The sequence below is a fragment of the Gobius niger genome (assembly GCF_951799975.1).
Source record: "Gobius niger genome assembly, chromosome: 1".
NCBI lineage: Eukaryota > Metazoa > Chordata > Actinopteri > Gobiiformes > Gobiidae > Gobius > Gobius niger.
The window spans coordinates 2651317-2673375 of NC_136852.1; the positions used below are offsets into that span (position 1 = coordinate 2651317).

The 22059-nt window shown below is 38.3% G+C and overlaps 1 protein-coding gene across 1 annotated transcript in view; it reads right to left on the reverse strand.

The window, feature by feature from the left end:
- The window catches only part of LOC306976776 (uncharacterized protein), a 57707-nt gene that overhangs the window by 22235 nt on the left and 13413 nt on the right, over positions 1 to 22059 (reverse strand). The window lies entirely within an intron of this gene.

The window sequence follows — 22059 nt, forward strand, 5'->3', positions numbered from 1 at the left end:
CTTTGGAGCGACACAGTTCCTCCTCATACTCGGCGATCGTTCTTTCAATCAGCACAAATATCTCCTCAGCCGCCGCAGCCAGACGCTCATTCACCAGAGCTCTCAGACTCTTAGACATTTTCACAAACTCACAAACAGGTGTTGAAGCTTTAAAGCCCTAAAAGGAGACGACAGAGAAAACATTTCAGAAGTGACAACATGTCTAGCATGGTCTGTGAGCCGTGACTCTGAGTTCAACTGCAGCCGCGACTGAACGATAATAACTTCATCAAATATCTGAGTGCAACAAGAATAAACCAATTATCGTACATGTTTTGTTTTTTTAAATAAAGGCTCCGACCTAACTTGTTTAACCGTAGTTCATATCCAAGAGGCAGCCATTTTCTTCACCTGGTTTGGAGCTATAGTGGAGAGAGGGAGAGGCTAAATGCTAACTGCTAACGCCGTCTGCGCTGTGTTTACGTGACTGCGGACACACGTGAAGAACAGACAGGTACACATGAACTCGTCTAAGCTAAGGTAAGAACATATCTCAGTATGTAAAAAACGGTGGCCGGTTCCTTTTAGTACAGGGACAAAATGCATGTATTAAATAGCAACAAGTGACTTTCAAACATAACTGACAACAAAGTGGTTAAAACAGTTTGGAGAGGATTTAGGATTTAATGTATTTCATTTCACTTTTCATTGCGATGATTCAGGTGACATTGTTGGAGCTAATACACAACATTGTTCTGTTGTTTCAGACTTTATCAAGTGCATTCACATCAGCTGGGAGGAAACAGTCTGCCTCTTAACCTGTGTAATCGGGTTCCAAATACAGGGCTTGACTTTAAAGGAACAGGCCACCGTTTTTACATACTGAGATATGTTCTTACCTTAGCTGTGACGAGTTCTTTAGGACCTGTCTGATCTTCCCCCGTGCCTTCAGTCACGTAAACACAGCGCAGACGGCGTTAGCATTTAGCCTCTCCCTCTCTCCTCTGTAGCTCCAAAACAGGTCAAGATAGAAGCTACCAAGCTCTTCCACGTTTTCCCTATTTAAATATGGTTACGTGAAGTGTTACACTACAAAGTATAATTACACAAAATTAAACAATGTGGATTTTCTAAGCGGATAAAAGGGGGAACTATATTGTAAGGCGTAATAATACCAGGAGTAGTTTGGCATCCGCACAGTAAAGTGAAGATTACTGCGTGGATTTTGGCTGAAATTAGATCAGGATAATTGTTTTCAGTCTTGTGTAGAAACGGAGAGAATCGGTCTTCATCTTTCATTTTTGTAACTTTTTTGTCATTTTTTGTAATTTTTTCGGCAATTTTATATCACATTTTTTGTTTAATGTTTTGTAATTTTTTGTCAATTTTTGTTTTTGTTTTTTTTGTCAAATATTAATCACATTTTTGTAATTGTTTTGTCACTTTTTTATCAAATTTTTGTCATTTTTTTTGCTACATTTTTGTCATTTTTAGTCACATTTTTTTGTCAATTTCTTGTGACATTTTTGCCACTTTTTCATCAATTTTTCGTCACTTTTTTGTCACATTTCCATCATTGTTTTCGTCTCAGTTTTGTTCACTATTTTCACAGCTTTTTCCCCGAAGCTTTTGGACTGGGGTAAAGCCAAACTGGAGAAAATGTGCTCGGTTCAGGTGGGAGTTCAGGGGTTAAACCAAACTCCAATGTTTAAATGAACTACAGGAGCTAAAATAACCAATGGAAATATGTTAAATCAATGTTTACTGAAATTTTGATGAAAGAATCTTGAATATGTAAAAAGTTCTGGTTGTTTCTCTTTTTCGGTCACACTGACCTCCATTCGTTTCAATGGAAGGGGCGGGACTAAAGACAGATGCTGATTTTGAACTAGAAACCGCTGTAACTTTCTTCATACTGGACATATATACACACATTTCATTGCATATTGTAGGAGGTTACCGCATCTTTCCACTTAAACTATTTACTTGCCTTTCTATTGAGTTTTATCCACATACCTATTTGGAATGGATTAGATTTAGACACATCTTTGCCCTAAATGAACACAATCACTCAATTTAGTGCTATTTCCACCCGATCATTTTTTTTCTACCCACAACGAGATTCTGAAGCTTAAAAGTAAAATAAAAAATACTTAAATTCTTATATCCACTTCTTAAATCCATTAAACTTACGGCTGCTGCGTTTTGCTAACGTCAACTTCCGGTTAGCGTTTAGCATCACATTAGCAACAGCAGAAACAAAGCAACACGTCAGAAACACAACACCGGGCGAAATAAGATATTACACTTACTATATTGCGTTAAACATGACCCAGAACATAGAAACTGAGAGTCACACAGGGGCCTCCGTGAAGCGAGGCACGATCAGAGAGGAGCGGGTGGATGCGGAAGCGCCAGTTCCCAGATCCTCGATGGTGATTGGCTGCCGACGCCATTACTGCCCTCTATTGGTCGGGAGTGCGACGCAACCAAGAAATAATTAAAGGGATGTTTCAGGATTATTTGACATAGGGCTTTGTTGTGTGCTAACCTTAATACTTAATTAGGCGCTGCACTCTGAATTCAATCATGACAAGCGTACTCTTTTAGTTGCTTTATTCATCAACGCGGACCACTCAACATGCCGCTCCGGAGGCTCAACTTGAATCTCAACATCCGGCTTATACATCATCGCGTATAGACGTAACCTGATATCAATACATGACATCCCCCTTTTCCTTTGAAATCAAAGTTTACCATCACAAACATTTCTTTTTTTTTTTTTTCTTTTTTTTTGTACATTCCATCATTTCCTTATCTTACTTACTAACAATGTATTTTCTAACTGTCTCACAACACATGAACACGTTCTTTTATAACAAACCTTTTACTTGTTTTTATCTCTTATTTATTTAACCACAAAGTCTCGAAACCTCTCTGGTGCCTTTTTAGCCCTCTGGGGTCTGTTTGTTTGTGTCTCTGGACCCTGAGTGCCCTCTTGTGGTGGACTGAAAATGTCAGTATTTTTGTTTACGTCACTTTCCTCCCTTTCAGGTGTTGTGTCTTGTCCATAATGTTCTTCGTTGGTCTCACGTGTCACATATTTCTTTACATGTGTCGTGTTTCGGTGATAACGTGCTCCAGTTGGTGATTCAACTAAGACTTGGTTTCCAGTTTTGTTCACAATTTTGTGAGGTGTTGCGTTAAACGGTGTTGTAAACTTGTCCACTTTGTCTTGTTGAACCAGTACTGTGTCTCCTATGTCCACTTTTGAGTACTGAGCACCTCTTCGTTCATCAGCATATATCTTTGCCTTTCCTTTTTGTTCAGCGTCTCTGTCACGTACATCCAAAGCAGAAGTTTTCATTTCACAAATGTCCGGTAACTTTCCTCTCATTTTCCGATTAAACAGGAGTTCTGCTGGACTTTTGCCTGTGATTGGATGTTCAATGCTTCGATAAACTGTGACATATTTCCTCAATTCTCGTTTCCAGTCAAGTCCTTCAGCTTGTGCGATCCTGATCCTTTTCATCAGTGATGCGTTTTGGCGCTCGACTTCTCCATTGGCTTGAGCCCATTTTGGTGTTGTTCTCACATGTTTAAGTCCATTGTTTTCACAATATTCTCTGAACAATTCAGATTTGAACTGCGGTCCGTTGTCTGATTTAATGGTAACTGGTAGTCCATGTCTGCTGAAGATACAGTCAATAGAATCAATTACCTTTTCTGCAGTGGTAGAAGTCATTACATCATACTCATAGTATCTACTGTAGTAATCTACTAGAACGAGTATCGAATGATTGGAAGGTAGCGGTCCTAGTAGGTCTACAGCAACATCTTGCCAAGGTCCATCCGGTAAGAGTGTATTTCTCAGTGGTTCAGGTGGATCTGGTCTGGCTACTATTTGACATCCGTGACATGTTTTACAGTGTTTTTCCGCAGCTTTGTCCATGCCAGGCCACCACACTTTTGTTCTGAGATGTTGTTTGGTTCCGACAATTCCTAAATGTCCCTCATGAGCTAGTGACAGTGCTTTAGCTCTGAGCTTTTCCGGCAATACAATGCGAGTCCCTCGCAAAACTATATATCCTATTACACACAGTTCATTTGCGATAGGTGCATATGTTTTACATTTGTCAAAATGTCCATTTTCAATTGCCTGCCGCACCTCAATTAACTCTGAGTCTGTAGCAGAGGCTTCTTCAACCTCTCTTGTGGTAAGTGCTTTTGGAGTTGCATTTACTGTAACGAATCTCACGTATTCCTCTGATTCATGTTTGTGAATCTCCTTTGTAGCTGTGTCTGACAGCAGTCTTGACAGTGAATCAGCGATGTTTTGTTTTCCTGCAACGTGTACAATTCTAAAGTCATATGGTTGTAGTCTGAGAACCCATCTTTCTATGCGTGCACATGGTTTTGACCTCTTGCTGTATATGACCTCTAATGGCTTGTGGTCTGTGAGTAGGTCAAACTTTCTACCATACACATAGGGATGTAGTCTTTCACATGCCCATACCAGTCCTAGGGCTTCTTTTTCTGTCTGTGAGTATCTCCGCTCACAGTCTGTTAAGCTACGACTTACATAGCACACAGGTACCTCTTCCCCACCCTGTTCCTGTATCAGCACCGCGCCCAAGCCTACTGGGCTTGCATCTGCTATGACTTTGGTAGGGGCTTCTTTGTCAAAGTAAGCTAGTGTACCTGCTCTGGTTAATTCCGTTTTCAATGTCTCAAAAGCATGTTTTTGCTCTGGTCCAAATGTAAACAAAGTGTCTTTTCGTGTTAAACGTCTTAATGGTTCTGAGAGTGTAGCAAACTGTGGTATGAACCTGCTGCTAAAGCCTACCAGTCCAAGAAAGCTTCTCACCTCTGCAGCAGTCTTTGGCTCTCTGGCTTCCATCACAGCTCTCACTCTTTCTTCCGTTGGTCCGATGCCTCTTTGTGTCAGTAGTATTCCCATGAACACAAGTCTGTCCATGTTGAACTGGCACTTTTCTGGGTTTAGTGTCAATCCACATTCAGAAAGTCTCTTCATGACAGCATGCAAGCTCTTGTCATGTGTTTCCTGGTCCGGTGCGTGTATAATCACGTCATCTGAGATGTTCTCAACTCCTTCAATGCCTGACAGTGCATTAGCGATCTCGTGTTGGTATTGCTCACTGGCTGACGAGACTCCAAATATTAGTCTTTTATATCTGTAAACTCCGTTGTGCACTGCAAATGTTGTGATCTCTCTGGACTCTGGGGTTAGCTCCAACTGATGGTAGCCCCACTTGAGATCTAGCTTGCTGAAGATTGCAGAGCCGTTTAGTCCTTGAAGTATTTCATCCACTGTGGGGATAGGGTATCTTTCTCTGACTATTGCCTCATTTGCTTTTCTCATGTCTAAGCACATTCGGATATCTTTATCACTTTTCTTTGGGAGTACCACTACAGGGTTTACCCAAGGTGTAGGTCCTTCTACACGCTCTACAATGTCCATGTCAATCAGTTCGTTTATCTTTTTCTCCACTGCATCCCTTAAATGGTAGGGTATGCGCCTCAGTGGTTGTGCAACTGGTTTCACATTTGGGTCAATGTACAGGCTTATCTGTTTAGTGTTTAGTTTCCCTACTCCTTTAAACACTTTTGGGTACTGCTCTTTAAGAGAGTGCTTTAGATCTGTGACAGCCGCCACATGTTCACCTATTTTCAACACCCTTAGTTTAACAGCAGTCTTTTTCCCCAGGAGTGGTTCACCATTGCCTTTTATCACAATAAACTCGGCCTCCTCAGTCTTTTCACCAATACTGATTTCACATCTGAATGCACCTTTAACAGATAGTGACTGGGTTGAGGAATATGCATACAAGTTCCTCTGCTCTTTGGGTACATATGAATGGCACTTTATCTTTTCAGCCTTTAGCTTTTCCCATACGTTTTCACCCATTATATTACTTGTAGCACCAGAATCTATGAGCATTTTTAACTCAACTCCCCCCACAGAAAATGTTAGTTTCTCAGGTACATTATCATCTTTTACAATGAATGCATAATCATCTTGTTCAACAACATTCACATTTTGTTTCTTATGTCCTTTGGTACGACACATTTTTGAGAAATGGTCTTTACCATTGCACTTGCGACATGTTTGTCCTCGTGCTGGGCATTTTGGATCCTTACCCATGTGATCAGTATATCCACACCTGTAACACTGTCTGTCTGACATACTTTCTTCTTTCATTTTTACTTTTGGTTTCATGTACTTTCCTTTCTTTGTCGTTGCGATCCGGTTGACGGTGTCCTCTTCTTTTCTCTCCCTGGTAACGCTCATTGCTGCCAACTGCTCCTCCACTCGTTCACATTGCGAAGCCACCTCCAACGTGCGAGCCAATGTTAAACCTGGACCTTCTTCTAGTAGCTTTCTCCGTACGTATTCAGAAGTGCATTTACACAGGATAGCATCTCTTATTTGGTTATCTCTGTCTCCCCGAAAGTCACAGTCCTTTGCAGCTTGTCTCAAACGAGTACAAAATTGTTGCACTGTCTCACCTTGTTTTTGGGACAACTTGTGAAAAGTCTGTCGTGCATATGCTGCATTTACTTGTGGAACGAAATACGTGTTGAGCGCTTCCACCGCCGCCGCGTAGTCAGTCGCCTCGCCCGTGCGCGGTAAAGTAGAGAAAATGTCCTGCACGTCTTGTCCGGCCAAGTGCAGTAGAAGGGCACGTCTCCGCTGTTTAATTGCATCTGTAGCATCATCGGCCAAAATTAGTCCTTTCCCGTCCGCAAACAACTCGAAAGATGTTAACCATCTCGTCCATCTCGGTCCGAGTGTAGCAGGATCCGTGTAGCAAGCAAACGGTGAAATGCCTGACTTTTCCATGTTAGCTTGAAACTTTCGCTGCTAACTCGCCGTGTCGCCGTCGGTTTCTTTGATTTACCAAAAATAAAAAATGGTCCTCATTTTCCTCGTCGCCATTGTTGTGTGCTAACCTTAATACTTAATTAGGCGCTGCACTCTGAATTCAATCATGACAAGCGTACTCTTTTAGTTGCTTTATTCATCAACGCGGACCACTCAACATGCCGCTCCGGAGGCTCAACTTGAATCTCAACATCCGGCTTATACATCATCGCGTATAGACGTAACCTGATATCAATACATGACAGGCTTCATTTCCTAGTTATCCAGTTGTTGATTTCCGGAGACAGATATTTATTTTTTTAATTCATGCAGTCCTTATATTTGAAGAGTTTAGTGGTGCTAGGCTATTGCTAGGCTAGTGCTAGGCTAGTGCATGTCTATGGTAACGAGTAGCCTGCATTAACCTCTTAACTCCCACCTGAACCGAGAGGATCTTTTTCCTCTCGTCATCAGGTGTGTTTTCCATCATTTTTTTGTCGGGTATTCAACTCTTTTTTTTTTTTACTTTTTTGTCATTTTTTATCACATTTTTGTCATTTTTTTCATAAATTTTTTGTCATTTTATGTTCACATTTTTATCAAATTTTTATCACATTTTTGTAATTTTTTTTCACTTTGTTGTCATTATTTTGTCACTTTTTTGTCATTTTTTGGTCATTTTTGGTCAAATTTTTGTCGTTTTTTTGGTCACATTTTTGTCACATTTTTGTCATTTTTAATCAAATTTTTGTCGTTTTTTTGGTCACATTTTTGTCATTTTTTGGTCACATTTTTGTCATTTTTTCGTCATTTTTTAAATCAAATTTTTGTCGTTTTTTTGTCACATTTGTCATTTTTTTAATCAATTTTTGGTCGGTTTTTTGTCACATTTTTGTCATTTTTTTGGTCATTTTTTGTCGTTTTTTTGTCACATTGTCATAATTTTTTTGTCAATTTCTTGTGACATTTTTGCCACTTTTTCGTCACTTTTTTGTCACATTTCCATCATTGTTTTCGTCTCAGTTTTGTTGCTATTTTCACAGCTTTTTTCCAGAAGCTTTTGGACTGGGGTAAAGCCAAACTGGAGAAAACGTGCTCGGTTCAGGTGGGAGTTAAGGGGTTAAAAACCTCTTCAAAATCATGGGCTCGTCCTCCAAGCGTTGCCATGTCTGATTTGTAAAAAGCTCCTTTGTGAATCCCACGTGCAGTAATGCGGCCGCAGGTAAACAAACTACTGTAGATCCGGTCACTGAGCAGATCACTCCGCCGCTGCGTAGCGACAACCAGGAAAGGACGCTAACGCTGCTCAAATACAAGTTCTTTTAAATACAAAATGGTTATATTTCAAAAATTATTCCGTCGACACAGACATTTATATGGCCAGTCTGGTGTTATCAGTGATTTGCCTCAGGTGCTCTGTGCTTTAATGCAGGCTACTAGCTACCATAGACATGCACTAGCCTAGCACCACTAAACTCTTCAAATACAAGGACTGCTATTGACAAGGACCGTATATTATATAAATCCAGATATATTTTAAACAAAGAGAGCTTAATTCTTCTATATATAACTCATTAATCATGCCATATATCACTTATTGTTTAGAAATTTGGGGAAACACCTATAAATCCCCCCAAAAATAAAAAAAGGCAATAAGACTCATCACATTCTCAACCCACAACCAACCCATTCCCTGTTCATAAACCTGCAAACATTGAAATTCTATGATTTAGTAGATTTGTATACAATAAAAATGAAACTTACAAAATATGTTCACCATCAGACAGAGCCGGTATGAGCTCAGAGGAGAGGAGATGTTCGTAAAGAAAACATTTCAAACAAACACCATGAGATTTCATTAAAGGGGTCGATCTCTGGAATAACTGCACAGAGGATCTCAAAATTATGTCCCTCTCTCGTCCACCTAAAGAGAATGTATAAAAGTATTATACTTGAAAAACACCTTAATTCTGTTTACTAGTTTGTTTAAGACTGTCAACTTACTTTAAAAATAAATAAATAAATAATAATAATAGAATAAAATCCCTTTGAATGTCTGATGTTATGTTAGAAAGTAAAAACACGTGCTGTAAGTTAAAAAAAAAAACAAGGGTAGGCAAAATAAGCATTAGCTTCAGCCTATACCTTTTCGGTCATTTTGTATTTTGTGTTATGAAGAAGTTTACTTAACTAAGTGTAAATCTTTTGTCATAATTTTGACCGAATAAACTGAACTGAATTAAAATTAAAAACCCTTTAACCTCATAACCCCCGCTTTAACCGAGCGCATGTTCTCTGATAGAGCTCCACAGTCCCACCCACTCCCGGTCACGTGTCGGGGTCCGACATAAAAAATCCCATGTATTGTTAGCATTGACTTTTTGAAAAAGTAAATTATTTAGAGTTTAATGGCACGACACCGGCTAAGCAGCGATGTGCTAACTACCCACACGTGCACAGGTATTTTACAAGAAAGAAAAAAAAAACAATACTTGGAAATACGACAAAATTACTTTTATGATTTTGCAGTTTATTACAACAAATCTTCAGTATTACCTTGTATGTTTCATGTCCGGGAGTTAGCACATTCAAAGTGTGCTAACGTTTGAGTAGATTTGGTCTGGTCTTAGATCAGATAAAACATCTTGTCGCTAATGGAACAAGTCATTATTCTCTCTTGTATCATTTCAAGTGAAAAACAAATCTTTTTAAAAGGAAAAGTTCATTTGTCTGATTTCAAAGCAGGTTTTATGCTCGTTCCATTAGCATTTGTATCTTAGATTAGTCCAAACAGACTCAAATTCAACAAATTCAAGCAATTTTAAGTCATTTATCTAATTTAAGATGGTCATTTTTCCAGTGTGTTGCTTTACTTTGGCCTAAAACTGGCGGCTTCGGCCCTCGGTCTTTTAAAATGAAAAAAATTGGCCCTCCGCTAAGAAAACTTGCTTACCCCGGGTTTATACCATTGTCAATGAGAATTCCAATGTTAACTGGCGTAACCGCACAGTAATGGTGCGTTCCAGGCAACTGGTAAATTTCCATCCTCCATCTTGGAAAAATGTCTTGGAACACAGCTCGAACTGGTAATTACAACTTGTAAACTGAGAGCTCCAAACTGTTCCGAGTTCAGACACGAGATGAAGTCAGCAATGGTGGAGGAATATTGCCAATGATAGAACTAACAAAACCAATGTGTCACTTTTGCTCACAGCTTAACTAACTGGTGTTTACATTATTCTTATTATCATGGATCACGTTTATGCAAATAGGGCTTGACTTCCCTAAAAACAAATATATGAAGGGAACAGGGATCTACAAAACGGCTTCTCTCCAGTGTGCGGTATGTGTACATTGAGAGTATTTGTTCTCTAAAAGCTCGTCTCTTTGTGTATTCTTCTATGGTTCCTGAGAGTGGAGTGGTCGGCAAAATGCTGCTTACAGACTGAACACCTGTACGGTTTATCTCCTGTGTGTGTTCTTGTGTGAACATCTAGATTGATTTTTTTGGCAAATGTTTTCTCGCAGACTGTACAGCTGTAAGGTTTATCGCCAGTGTGTGTCCGCATGTGTAAATTTAGGGCACTTTTTTGGGTAAATGTTTTCTCACAGATTGAACAGCTGTATGGTCTCTCTCCTGTGTGAATCCTGATGTGTCTTTGTAAATTGTGCTTTGTCCGAAATCTCTTCTGACAAAACGGGCACTGGTGCTTCTTCCTCTCAGCTTCTCCGTCGGCTCCTGACGTGTGGACAGTGTGGACAGTGGTCTCCGGTGCAGACTTGTTTTGGGGGGACAGTTTGGTGCTTCTGTCTCTGATCTGGACTTGGTTGTCGTGGTCTCCATCAGCCTCTGTCTCCATCTGTGTGAATCGCTCCCAGTCGTCCTTATCAGTGTCAGACGAGTGCTCAGTGTGTCCCTCATGTGTCTCTGAGCTGATGTCCTCTCCCTGCGTTTCCTCTCGGTGCTCAGTTTGCCTTTGTTGAAGCAGTGAGGACTCTTCACTCTTCACACAGACGGCACTGGACTCCGGGACAGGCCTGGAAAATGATTTAAACATAAATATATTTATAAATCTACAGTGTGAGTGAAATGTGTGACGTGTTTAAAGGGGCGGAACCTACTCTGGCAGCTGCTCTTCCTCCTGTTTGCCGCTCTGTTCCTCTGGCTCCTCCTTAATCCGTGGAGTCTCTGTGATTTCCTGGTTCAGCTCGGGCCTCGTCGATGGGATCTGGACATTCCCTCTGACCAGTTCGATCCTCGGGCTCCGAACCTGGTCCAGGAGCTCCTGCTTCCTCAGGTTCTCCTCTTTGGAGCGACACAGTTCCTCCTCATACTCCGCTATCGTCCTTTCAATCAGCACAAATATCTCCTCAGCCGCCGCAGCCAGACGCTCATTCACCAGAGCTCTCAGCGTTTGGCTTTTAGACATTTTTACAAACAGGTGTTGATGCTTCAGCCCTAAACAGAGACAGACAAAATTAATTTGATTGACTTGTGCATCCTTTCTGTTATAAAGGCTCAGACCTCCGACCATAGTGGATGTTTATGTTCATTAAAACCCCATTACCACAGAAGACTTTTTTTTTTTAAAGAAATCAATCCGGCTACATTTTCAGATTCAACAACACATTAAAGCTTTTTACATATATTACAACAGAAATATTTCAGAACAATTGTACAAACATTCCTGAATATTCATGTACCATATTTGAATAGCCTCTTAAAAATATAACCCGTATTTTGTTGCTTAACCTCTTACCTTCCACCTGAACAGAGCACTTTCTCTCAGTTTGGTTTTACCCAAATGTAAAAGCTTATTGGAAAAAGTGTAAAAAAAAAAAACAAAAAAAAGAAGTGAAGAAAAAATAAATGAAAAATTAACAAAAAATAATAAAAATGTGACAAAAATATAAATAAAAAATGTGACAAAAAATAAATAAAAATGTGACAAAAATAAATAAAAATGTGACAAAAAAAAACCAACAAAAATGTGACAAAAAATATAAAAAATTGACAAAAAATAATAAAAATGTGACAAAAATAAATAAAAATGTGACAAAAAATAAATAAAAATGTGACATGTGTGGTCATACCGCCTTTGCTCTGCCCAATCCCGTCAGACCTTGGAAGCTAAGCAGGGAAGGGCCTGGTCGGTACTTGGATGGGAGACCGTTTGGTAACACCAGGAAGCCGAGCGAATGTAGTGAGTGAGTGGTTGGTGGTGGTCGGAGGGGCCGATGGCGCAGACTGGTTGCCGTCAGTCTACCCCAGGGCAGCTGTGGCTACAATAGTAGCTTACCACCACCGGGTATGGAGTGAATGAATAGTGCAATGTAAAGCGTCTTTGAGTGTCCAGAAAAGCGCTATATAAACCCGAGGCATTATTATTATTATTATTACAAAAATAAATAAAAATGTGACAAAAATCAATAAAAATGTGAAAAAAAATCAATAAAAATGTGACAAAAATCAATAAAAATGTGACAAAAATATAAATAAAAATGTGACAAAAATAAATAAAAACGTGACAAAAATATAAATAAAAAAGTGACAAAAATAAATAAAAATGTGACAAAAATATAAATAAAAAAGTGACAAAAATAAAAAAGTGACAAAAATAAATAAAAATGTGACAAAAATATAAATAAAAAAGTGACAAAAATAAAAAAGTGACAAAAATAAATAAAAATGTGACAAAAATAAAATAAAAAAGTGACAAAAATAAATAAAAATGTGACAAAAATATAAATAAAAAAGTGACAAAAATATAAATAAAAATGTGACAAAAATAAATAAAAACGTGACAAAAATATAAATAAAAAAGTGACAAAAATAAATAAAAATGTGACAAAAATATAAATAAAAAAGTGACAAAAATAAAAAAGTGACAAAAATAAATAAAAATGTGACAAAAAATAAATAAAAATGTGACAAAAATAAATAAAAATGTGACAAAAATATAAATAAAAAAGTGACAAAAATAAATTAAAAATGTGACAAAAAATAAATAAAAATGTGACAAAAATATAAATAAAAAATGTGACAAAAAACCACAAAAATGTGTCAAACTCTGGCAAATACGAGATGAAAAAGAATGTGAAAATGTGACAACGAGGCAGCGATGTGAGGAAAAGGATCCGTTTTGTATGTCTTCACTATGAGGCGTTACTCTGACATGCTGTGAGCGCCAGGTGAGAACTTGTTAGATTTGGGTAAAGCCGAACTGGAGAAACTGCGCTCGGGTAAGAGGTTAATAATATACAGTGACAATGGTTTCTCGACTATTATTGGGTGAACGATTTTCCTTCGGCAAGTCCACGACTCCAAAGATGTTTCTAACTGCTATGAATATATTTGATATATTTGCAACGTGGATTTTTCCCTGGTTTGTTACCACAGGTTCACCAAACGTTCATCTTGCATCGCTTTGTTTTCCGCCACTAGGGGGCACAAGTGCTCCATGTACTAATGCACTATTCTGATTCTTCTAAAGCGCCTTTACTTTAGGTGTTTTACTCAATTGTTCATCAGATTGGGCAGTAATGAGCGTGGGGTCAGAACATGAAAGCATCATCTGAGTCACTTCATTTATCTCACATGTGTTGATTGTTGTGGTGATATTGTTGGACCTAATGAACAGTTCTGTCAAAGCAGCTACAATAAACCTGCTGGAAAGTGTAATATAATGTCCGGCTCACGGTTTTATTGGAGTTTCTCCCCGGGTTTGATATGATTCGCCCTGGGTGTGAGGAGATGATTAAAGGCAGCGCTGCAGCTTTTGTTTTGCTAAATGCTAACCTCGTGTTAGCATCACATTAGCTGTTAGATTGAGCTACAGTTCGCACAGAGTAAAACATCGACCGAAATAAAAGCTCAGACTTACTGTATTGGGTTAAATACGACACGAATATCAAGCTATGATTCGGAATCACAAACGCGCTGCCAGGTCTGTGGAGAAGTGAAGAAATGTGGAGCAGGTGAAGGCGCCATGGAGCTATCAGTGAAGGGGCAGAGCCAGGGTTGCCAGATCATCAACGACTTCTTCTTCTTTTTTAGCTCCGCTCCTCTGACAGCCACACACTCCTGGTCCCCAAGACAAAACTCCGCACTATGGGAGATGGAGCCCCAACCATCTGAGGGCACCAGATGGACATATCTTTGTCCCTTTTTTGGTGAGTTTTTGTCACTTTTTAGTTGAGTTTTTGTCACTTTTTTGTTGAGTTTTTGTCACTTTTTTGGTGAGTTTTTGTCACTTTTTTGGTGAGTTTTTGTCACTTTTTAGTTGAGTTTTTGTCACTTTTTTGTTGAGTTTTTGTCACTTTTTAGTTGAGTTTTTGTCACTTTTTTGGTGAGTTTTTGTCATTTTTTGTTGAGTTTTTGTCATTTTTTTGGTGAGTTTTTGTCATTTTTTTGTTGAGTTTTTGTCACTTTTTTGTTGAGTTTTGTCATTTTTTGGGTGAGTTTTTGTCACTTTTTTGTTGAGTTTTTGTCATTTTTTAGGTGAGTTTTTGTCACTTTTTTGTTGAGTTTTTGTCATTTTTTAGGTGAGTTTTTGTCATTTTTTAGGTGAGTTTTTGTCACTTTTTTGTTGAGTTTTGTCATTTTTTGGGTGAGTTTTTGTCACTTTTTTGTTGAGTTTTTGTCATTTTTTAGGTGAGTTTTTGTCATTTTTTTGTTGAGTTTTGTCATTTTTTTGTTGAGTTTTTGTCACTTTTTTGTTGAGTTTTGTCATTTTTTGGGTGAGTTTTTGTCACTTTTTTGTTGAGTTTTTGTCATTTTTTAGGTGAGTTTTTGTCATTTTTTAGGTGAGTTTTGTCACTTTTTTGTTGAGTTTTGTCATTTTTTGGGTGAGTTTTTGTCACTTTTTTGTTGAGTTTTTGTCATTTTTTAGGTGAGTTTTTGTCTACAGACGGCCTCTCTCGCCCATATATGGTCATTTTTTAAAAACAGTTAAGGGGGAAAACAGTTTTGAAAAAATGTAAATTTCTCTAATTATTAAAAAACTACTGTAACAAATGCTGAATTATGAATATAGTTTCTACTAAATAAAGATACAAAGACATGGGGAGGAGCAAAGTGGTTCAACAGCCCATAAATACATGAATAACGGAGAATGCTAACTTGATGCTACATGCTAGCATCGGGCTAATGCTAACGGTTAGCTAGCGCTTGCTACAACTGCCGTTTTTTCACTTCTACTGAACAATCTGTTGTGAGAAAATATCCAAATGGGCCCGATTTACACTGGACTTTATTTATGTGATAAATAAGTTCATATTCCACCAGAAAATGGCTAAAAAGAGGGAAAAATTGTGTTTCTCTAAAGATTCTATTTTCCCCCTCGGTGAAGCCACGCCCCTTCTATGACGAGATGCCGTCTGTTTGTTTTGTATTTTTCCTGCTAATATGCTTAGTGTTTTTACCACTGATATGTTCTGTTCTTTTTTGTGGCAATTGTAGCATTTTGAGATGTGTTTTTCATGTGTAAAGTGCAATACAAATAAAATGTATTATTATTATTATTATTCTTTCAGCGTAAAGCCACACCGCGTAGAATTTTACCCAATAAATACAATTTAAATACAAGCATTTATTTTAGGACAGATATTTTCATGATTGAAAAATGACTCATAAATGTACAAACAAACATTTATGAGGCTCACCGCTCCTAAGATATTACTGTGAATTTTACCGGGAGTGGGTACGTCTCCGGCTCGTTTCCATGGAGATGTGACTGAAATCAGTAGAATTTGAGATTTACACAGGTTAGTTTCTTTGATCACCCACTGCAGTAACAGCATTTAGTTAGTCCAAAATGTTACGCAGTGTACCTTTAATGGCGGGCAGCTGGCTGAACTAAGGCACATGGCGCCAACGATTATTTGATAATCGATTAACCTCTTAACTCCCGCCTGAACCGAGAGCATTTTCTCCAGTTCAGCTTTACCCAAATCCTGTAGGCCAGTGTAACGCCTCATTTGAAAGCTAAGACCTACAAAACTCATCTAAATGGATCTTTTTCCTCACATTATCACATTTTTTCCCATCTTTTGGGGGGGGGGGGGGGGGGGGATTGTAACTTTTTGGTCATTTTTTAAAATCAATTATTTATCCTTTTTTTGTCAAATTTTGTCACTTTTCTTTTTTCATTTTTTTCATTTTTTCGTCACTTTTTTTGTCATTTTTTTGCCATTGTTTGTCATTTTTTCGTCACTTTTTTGTCAAAGTTTTCTCACTTTTGTCCCTTTTTTTTGTCACATTTTTTTTGTCATTTTTTCATTTTTTCGTCACTTTATTGTCATTTTTTTTGCCATTTTTTTCATTTTTTCGTCACTTTTTTGTCAAAGTTTTCTCAGTTTTTGTCACATTTTTTTGTCATTTTTTCATTTTTTCGTCACTTTATTGTCATTTTTTTGCCATTTTTTTCATTTTTTCGTCACTTTTTTGTCAAAGTTTTCTCAGTTTTTTGTCACATTTTTTGTCATTTTTTTCATTTTTTTGTCACTTTTTTGTCACATTATTTTGTCAAAGTTTTCTCACTTTTTTGTCACATTTTTTTGTCATTTTCTTTTGCCATTTTTTGTCATTTTTTCATCACTTTTTTGTCAAAGTTTTCTCACTTTTTTGTGACATTTCCATCATTGTTTTCGTCTCAGTTCTGTCGCTATTTTCCCACCTTTTTTCCAGAAGCTTTTGGATTGGGGTAAAGCCAAACTGGAGAAAATATGCTCGGTTCAGGTGGGAGTTAAGGGGTTAATCTACTATTATTATATGTGAAAGTACTGAGGTATTTGCTGTAAAAAATACTTAAGTAGAAAAAACTAATCCATTTAAAGAACATGAAAATTGTGCCCAAATTCTCCCTCATTGTGGCAAAGCGACGGGGCCTTTTGTGAAAATAAGTTCCCGGGTATAATAAAAATAAAAGTCGAATCATAATTAGACAAGTTCTTTGTTTCCCGTTGAAGTGTTGGCACCTGAAGTGTGTTCATCAGTGTCATTACAGACCGGTACATTTGTCAGGGAAAACAAACATGGAGCCAATCAGGAGTACAATTACTATCTTAGTATTCACAGTTTTGTACAGCAGAGTATTCAGTTAAAGTTCTCAAGTCGACAAAATCCATCCCAGTTTACTCCCATAGCACATTTTAATACAGTGCTTCCAAAGTGCTGCACATATATTACAAAATATACAAACAATACTACAAACAAATATACTGCAAATCAGGGGTAGGCAACATCAGGCCCGAGGGCTAAATCCGGCTCTCCAGCATAGAAGCTCTGGCCCTCAGGATGTTTTGGATGATTTTGAAGATGATTTTATTACACAAATCAGAGTTTGAATACGCTAAAAATGTGCAAAATACAGTCAAATCTTTCAAAATTTTAAACAAAACGCCCAATTAGGTCACATATAGACAATATCTGAGCGGTGCTTTATCCGAGATCTAAAACAGAACAATAATGTGTGGAAGAGCTGCACATTTACAATATCGGGTTCATCTCCAATGACAGGAAATGTGCGAAACATGGGGGATAAATTTGGGGGGAAATGTGGCTAAAAATGAGGGAAAATTGTGTTAAAATTGTTTTGGGAAAAAAAAATGGCAAAAATAGGGAATCAATTGGGAAAAATTAGCAAGAAAGAAAAAACAACTGTGAAAACAAGAAAAAAAATTGGGGAAAAATAATACTAAGAAAAAAACATTGGGTGAAATGGGGCAAACATTGGGCGAGAAATTGAAAAAATGGAAAGAAAAAACGATGGGGGAAAAACAAATCATTTGATTTGAGCTGAAACAACAAAGTCATTTCCTTTAAAGGAATAGGCCACCGTTTTTCCATACTGAGATATGTTCTTACCTGAGCTTTGACGAGTTCTTTAGGACCTGTCTGATCTTCCCCCGTGCCTTCAGTCACGTAAACACAGCGCAGACGGCGTTAGCATTTAGCCTCTCCCTCTCTCCTCTATAGCTCCAAAACAGGTCAAGATAGAAGCTACCAAGCTCTTCCACGTTTTCCCTATTTAAATATGGTTACGTGAAGTGTTACACTACAAAGTATAATCACACAAAATTAAACAATGTGGATTTTCTAAGCGGATAAAAGGGGGGACTATATTGTAAGGCGTAATAATAGCAGGAGTAAGTTCGAAATCTGCGCAGTAATCTTCACTTTACTGTGCGGATGCCAAATTACTCCTGGTATTATTACGCCTTACAATATAGTTCCCCGTTTATTCGCTTAGAAAATCCACATTGTTTAATTTTGTGTAATTATACTTTGTAGTGTAACACTTCACGTAACCATATTTAAATAGGGAAAACGTGGAAGAGCTTGGTAGCTTCTATCTTGACCTGTTTTGGAGCTATAGAGGAGAGAGGGAGAGGCTAAATGCTAACGCCGTCCGCTTTTATCCTGCTTCAGATCTCAGTAGAACCTAAACTTTTTTTCATTGTTTAATGGTATGACCATAATGTACAGACAATGCTGGCAAAATGGTGCTTTACTTTGGGCTAGAATTGGCAGCTGGGCGGCACGGTAGCGCAGCGGTTAGTGCTCTCGCTTCACAGCTAGAAGGTCCGGGTTCGATTCCCACCAGGGACGGGGCCTTTCTGTGTGGAGTTTGCATGTTCTCCCCGTGTCTGCGTAGGTTTCCTCCGGGTACTCAGGTTTCCCCTACCACTAAAAAAAAACATGCACAATAGGCCAGGATGAATGATGTGTGTGAGTGAATGGTGGTGGTCAGAGGGTCCGTTGGCGCAGACGTGTGTAGTCGTGAAAGCGCCTCTGACAGTCTCCCCCAGGGGAAACTGAAGCTACAAACGTAGTTTACCACCACTGAGTATGGAGTGAATGTACAATTGTCTCATCATGTAAAGCGCTTTGTGACTATATGTCTGTGAAAGGCGCTATATAAATAAAGATCTTCTTCTTCTTCTTCTTTTTACAATGAAGACAATCGGCCTCCGCCAAGCAAACCTGCCGACCCCTGCTGTGTGTTATGGCGGCACGAAATACAAATTCCACAAGATGAGATGAAGCACGAGATTGGGTTCACGAGAGTTTGTGAGACAAAATTTGTGATTGAACAAAAAGATTAAATATTTCCTGTTATTAACATATAAACATGAGAAACTCGAGGAAGGAAGAGAGGAGAGGAGCCGCCGGGGCAGTGACCCCAAACCTGCAGATCTCAGGAAAAACATCTCAGTTCAGAAAAGTGCAGTTCTAGGACAAGCAACGTCATAATATTGAAAATAATGAGACACTTAAACGTCAAAATGGATTTTCATGTGTGTTTGCAGATTATCTTTCCGGGCGCACGTTTTCTTACAGATTTCGCACCTGAATGGTTGCTCGCCTGTGTGCGTTCTTAAATGTCGCCTGAAGGTCGAGTGATCTGCGAAGGTTTTGTCACAGGCGGCGCAGCAGTACGGTTTTTCTCCGGTATGTATTCGTTTATGATATTCTAAAGTGTATTTGTGGGCAAAGTTTTTGTTACAGACTGGGCAGGTGAAGGTTCTCTCCCCCGCGTGGACCACTTTGTTGTGTCTATTGAAGGTGGACAGATCTGTGAAGGTTTTCTCACAGACCGGACACCTGTAAGGTCTCTCTCCTGTGTGGACTCGAATGTGGATTTCCAATTTCTCTTTTGACGAAAATCTTTTTTGACAAAACGGACACTGGGGCTTCGTCTTCTTAGCTCCATCGGCTCCTGACGTGTGTCCAGTGTGGGCAGTGTGGGCAGTGGTCTCTGGTGCAGACTTGCTTTGGGGGGACAGTTTGGTGCTTCTGTCTCTGATCTGCACTTGGTCGTGGTCTCCATCAGCCTCTGTCTCCATCTGTGCAGTTGAACAGCTGAATGTTCCCAGTCGTTCCCCGTCGTCGTCATTGTCAGTGTCAGACCAGTGCTCAGTGTGTCCCTCATGTGTCTCTGAGCTGATGTCCTCTCCCTGCGTTTCCTCTCGGTGCTCAGTTTGTCTTTGCTGAAGCAGTGAGGACTCTTCAGTCTTCACACAGACGGCACTGGACTCCGGGACAGGCCTGAAAAATAATTTAAACATGATTATATTTATAAATCTACAGTGTGAGTGAAATGTGTGACATGTGTAAAGGGGCGGAGCCTACACTGGCAGCTGCTCTTCCTCCTGTTTGACGCTCTGCTCCACTGGCTCCTCTTTAATCCGGGGAGTCTCTGTGGTTTCCTGTTTCAGACCAGGACCAGGACTCGTTGGGATCTGGACATTCCCTCTGACCAGTACAATCTTTGGGTACAGAACCTTGTCCAGGAGCTCCTGCTTCCTCTGGTTCTCCTCTTTGGAGCGACACAGTTCCTCCTCATACTCCACTATCGTTCTTTCAATCAGCACAAATATCTCCTCAGCCGCCGCAGCCAGACGCTCATTCACCAGAGCTCTCAGGGTTTGGCTTTTAGACATTTTTACAGAGTCAGACCTGAAGAGAGACAGAGGAAACAAAGTCTAATGTGACCATCGTCTGTGAGTGCAGTGTTTAAACAACCGTATGTAAAGTGATAGTGGGACACAAAATACTGGTATTCAATGTAATTCTTAATTGGAAAAAATTGGGGTAATAAAAATATCAAATAATAATAATTGGATAAAACATATCCAATTTTGTTTTTTATAAAAGCAGATTAAGGATTCCGAATTCTTCTTAACCTCTTAACTCCCACCTGAACGGATCCCATTTATTTCCAGTTTGGCTTTACCCTAATCAAAAAGCTTCTTGGGAAAAAACACCAAAATAGCCACAAAAAAATAAGAAGAAAACAAGGATGTAAACGCAACAAAAATGTGACAAAAATTGAAAAAAAAAGAAGGAAAAAAATAAAAGATACAAAAGGTGACACAATACAACAACGCGAGGAAAAAGATCAGTTTTGCGGGTCTTAGCTTTCAAATGAGGTGTTACACAGCCAAAGAGGACAGAATGTATTTGGTTTAGGCGGGTGGTAAGAGGTTAAACCTCTTTAGCAGCTAATATTAGTTATATTACAGTTATATTACAGTTATATTACAGTTATATTACTGTTGTATTACAGTTAATATTACAGTTGTATTACAGTTAATATTACAGTTATATTACTGTTGTATTACAGTTAATATTACAGTTGTATTACAGTTAATATTACAGTTATATTACTGTTGTATTACAGTTAATATTACAGTTATATTACTGTTGTATTACAGTTAATATTACAGTTGTATTACAGTTAATATTACAGTTATATTACTGTTGTATTACAGTTAATATTACAGTTATATTACTGTTGTATTACAGTTAATATTACAGTTGTATTACAGTTAATATTACTGTTGTATTACAGTTAATATTACAGTTATATTACTGTTGTATTACAGTTAATATTACAGTTATATTACTGTTGTATTACAGTTAATATTACAGTTATATTACTGTTGTATTACAGTTAATATTACAGTTGTATTACAGTTAATATTACAGTTATATTACTGTTACATTACTGTCAGTCACAGGAGAGTTCTAACCATTTCTGTGCAATAACCTGTATATATTTCTATGGCAATAACCGAGTGTGCTAAATGCTAAGCTAGCCCCGCATTAGCCTTTTGTTTTCGTTTCATTTTCGATTCACATTTTCGTCCAGGGTTTAAACACAGCAAACCCGGAGCAAACATGGAGAAAATAAGAGGCTAAACTTACAGTAGTCTGTGAAATTACATGAGAAATGTCAAAGTATTCAGAATTCTGAAGCGGTGCAGTGATGACAGGAGGAAGAGCCTCTGCACTTCTTCTGCGTTTAATGGGTGTGAGCAAGTAAAGAATTGTGCATTAGCGCCACCTGCTGGACTTCTTCCTCGCGAGGCTACGTGTTTTTTGAAAAAAAATTTTTTTTAAATAAACGTTTATTACAAAATCTCGTGGAGACAAAACAGCAAAAAACAGGCAAGGCAAGTAAAATAAAATCGAGTAAAGTAAAATAGAGTAAAGTAAAGTAACTTTTTGGTCATTTTTTTGTCATTTTTTGTAATTTTTTCGTCAATTTTTTATCACATTTTTGTCATTTTTTGTTAATTTTTTTGTCACATTTTTGTTACTTTTTGGTAATTTTTTTGTCAATTTCTTGTGACATTTTTGCCACTTTTTCATAACTTTTTTTTCACATTTCCATCATTGTTTTCGT